We start from the raw sequence: 4,076 nt of genomic DNA on the forward strand, positions 1-4,076 counted from the left end.
CGAAACCGCTGAGAGAACAACGACACCCAGCATGCAGCGCGCACTGCTGGATAAGCCTCGTCGCCGATGCTCCCCGGGCGTGATCGCGGCGCTGCCGCACGTTGTATCATGGGAGCTGTAGTCTTCCGGAGTGGGGACACGCTAGCACCCTGCGCTCGGCGCCTGCCGTGGAGTGCATGCGCGCATGCGCGCCATGCCCCGGTTCGCTGGTGGCGGGGGCGCGCGGCGGGGGCGCGCAGCGGGTTCCCCTCACGGACGCCCCGCAGCGGCCCCGGCAGGGCAGGGCGGGCCGAGGCGGGATCCCTGTGCGGGACAGTGCCTTCGCCTCTGCTTTGGCTTCCGGACAGTGAGGGACGATCCACGTTAGTCCCCTCCCACATCCGAGCGTGAAAACCAGTCGTGTCGGTGGAACCGTACGCTTTTAACCGCGGGGCCTAGGTGTGGCCGGTAGCCATGATCCCTGCAGTGACCTGGCGGTAACGAGTGTAAGAGCCTGGTGCGGTGTGGGTGTCAGGCCGTGACAAAATGTCCACCGCAGATGGTGCTCGGTAGCCGGTGGCGTTGGGCCGCCCTGGCGACATGGCGGATCCCACCATGAGCGTCCTGCCGGCGTGAACTTACACAGCTCATTTTGATACAGCTCCAAACTGGTAGCAAGTGACTTTGCTGTTTCCCACTCGTCCTAAATAAATAAGTATATTGTCATTTGTATCCAGTGGAAACCTCTATCAAAATCCTGTACCTGTTTTTGGTAACTGCTGTGATAGTGCTGCTGACTTCTGTCTCAGTGAAGTGCAGGGTCCCCCAGCCTGCTAATCTGCCAGAATTGTTCCTACCAAAGCAGAATTGTAGGGAACATAGCTGTAGTTCAAGCGGGGCATGTGTTCACAGCACCCTGTGAAGCGAAGCGTTTGGAGGCAATAACCGCAGAGCAGGTTAACTTTTCTGCTATTACAGAATTGGAATCATTTATTTGCAATGATTGGATCTACAAATAGTTATGCCTGGCGAGTGTATTTTTGAAACTTGTCCTGACAAACATGAAAAAGGCTTCATTTGCCGTCTGGTTTTGTAGCAGTCCTGTTGGGTACAATAAACTGAACAGGTTGGTTGGTACTTTGCTGGGATAACTGTTAGGAAAACTTCAACTGCTGCAGGAATCAGTGTTGATTATTTACTCCACGGTAGCGTTCCATGTGAGTCAGGGTTTATACTGTACCTCAAAAAGTTTAGAAAAACCCTCTGTTGTTTAGATGGCTTCTGATAGTTTAATAACCTTCATACATTTTGTAAGAGTTTCTCCCCTCTTTCCCGTTCCTGCTAGATGCACATAGTTATTTTCTGTCATGTCAAAATAAGGTGATGATGAATGATGGGTCCTTTCTGACATGAGAACCCTTTAGCAGTCTGGTAACCTTTAGCACAAAACATACACTAGTGAATGGTCCAGCACTTGAGGGTGATTCCCTGCAAGCACTATAGAAAATAGGTTACCAGCTGAAAAATTCCAAGTTCTCCTTCCTCAGTGTGAAAACTCTGGTATGGTACTCTCAATTTTTTTCTATTACGTGGCTAAGACAGGAGATAATGAGATTTTCTTAGAGAATACTGTAATTCACCAAAACCTGCACTAGTTCAAGTGGTTTTATGAGAGAGTATGAGAAGTGCCAAGACATCAGCCCAAAGGAACTATTTTCAGGTATGCTAGGCTATGTTCTGCCCTCACTTTGGGCACCTGTCTCTACTGACCTTTATGGAAGTTTGTGTACTCACTCATCAAAAGAGGAAAATACATTTGAATATTTGTTAGGATGATAACAGATTCCTTTTGTATGGATTATGTTAGCATTACTAGCCGAAAAGACCAGAGGGTAAATAAGGAGACAGAAAGTCTCCTTTTTTATGCACTTTTTTATCTCTTGTAACTGTGAGCTCTAACAGTTAAATTTTAGTATTTTCACATTGTTATGAGCTTAGATGAGTCAATGACTCACAGCATCAGTAAGGTCTATTCAATAAAGACTGGGGACATGGAGTCGTTCTACTAAAAACAGAAATAATTTTATTTTCCTTTTCTGGTTCTTTCATAAGAAACTTGCCAATGTGTTTGAAGAAGCCTTGAAAACTTACATGCATTCAGAGTGCAGCTAAACTATGAAGCAAAGACATAAGCATCAATTTTTTAACATAAAATTCTTCTCACAATATCTCCTACTTCTTAGCTTAAATCTTTACTTTTAACATAAGTTGCAAGGCAGTAGATAGTTGAAAATGCATTTATTACTAGCAGAAGCCAAGCTCCATATTTACAAAGCACTTGAGCAGAAAGGAGATGGCAAGATTTGACTCAATGGAAAGATGAACACTACCATCTGTCAAGACCTGTGGTGATGACACCTGTGGTTAAAAGCATTTATTGAAGAAAAATTTGGATTTCTTGACTCTCAAAACCACGTCATGAGAAACATGGACACTGACTCAGGTCTATACAAGTTCACACACACAAACACACACACATATATATATGTGTATATATACACACACATATATTCTTCTGGAACAAATCTACACATATAATTTGGTAGTTTTTGTTCTGTATTACGTATACAAGACATTGTCTAACCTGTTTAATTTTTTATGGCAATATGGCAAGAAATGAAGAGCATTAGTTTTGTTCTATTGTGTATGCCTCTAATGCTAACAAGCTCAACACATTTACAGACGTGTTTGTAGGAGCAAAATGTATTTATGGCTGGTTTTGAAGTCAGTGGAAGTGTGTGATATTCAAGCAATACTGTCATTAATCACAAAAATTATTTTTAATTTCACTATAGTAATAGAGAATTCTCACTATTAGTTATACTAAAAATAGCTGCAATTCAGGAGTGATGTAAAAACATCTGTTCTATATGCTTAATTGATTATATATGTCCACAGACAGGTACTGATCAGCTGTTGTGATATATCTATCAACAATTAAGAGTCCAAGAGGAAGTAAAAAATTCAGATCCATGAGATTTTATAATTTTCTGGGTTTAATTTTTATGTTTTTAATAAATCTAGCATTTTGTAGCATTTCTTTCTGTGAGCCAAAAAAGCTTGTTGCTAGTACATGAAAAAATTCATCTTAAAAGGAACATTTCTCCAGCTCTTGCCTTTGCTCTGGAATTGTGGGGTCAAGTGACTTAAGTCTTGTCTTTTTCACCTTGATATCACGGGAGGAAAAGCAGTGTTTTGCCCTGGGTAACACAGTTTGTGTCACTAGTTACCAGGTTACAAACATATCTTTATTTTCTCTTAGTCTTAGTTGCTTAGTGTGTTAAATTAAGTGACCTGATTTCAGTAGCAATATTCCTTACTGCTAAGGCTATGTGATTTGATATTTGAAAGGAAGCCTTTTGAGTGGAAGGCACCAGATATAATTTGGAGTGTTATTAAAATCATATCTGCATGGAATAGTTCATAACTTTTGTCCTGACAAGGAGATCAACAACTGAATCATACCTATGTGGTTTCTGAGCTTTTCTTCCTGCCACATTTCAGAAGCTGACAGACTTATCTTTGTGACACAGGTGTGAAGTAAAGGGGACAAATACTACACAGAGTTTTACAGGAGTTAATTTAAGATTAGTCACAGATATTCAATTGATGGTTAAAAATTGCCCTTCCTTCTCTTAGTCCCATGATCAGTTCAGAAGAACCAAGTTTTCTTAAATACCAAACAGTATGTAGAAGTAAGCATTTTAAGTGAAGGCAAGCTCTAAATTTATGAAGTTAAAATATGACCTCAATAGGGTGGAAAATTTTATGGGCTGTTGTTTGAACTTCTGATATGCACTAAAGCAAATTTCATATTTATTTCCACGGGGAAGGCAAACTACTTTTCCTAGAAAAGGATCAAAAGCATCAGAGTGGATATGCTATGTTAATAATAGGAGGTGGGACAGTGAGGGTAGAAGAACTGATGGGACACTCACGGTTCAAAGAATTCAGCACTTTTTATTTATGCTGGAAGAAATGTAAATTATGTCACTCTCACCTCCTAGTGCAAAGTTATCACACAGACAATCACTAAG

Source organism: Molothrus aeneus, chromosome 7 (assembly GCF_037042795.1).
Source record: "Molothrus aeneus isolate 106 chromosome 7, BPBGC_Maene_1.0, whole genome shotgun sequence".
NCBI classification, from domain to species: domain Eukaryota; kingdom Metazoa; phylum Chordata; class Aves; order Passeriformes; family Icteridae; genus Molothrus; species Molothrus aeneus.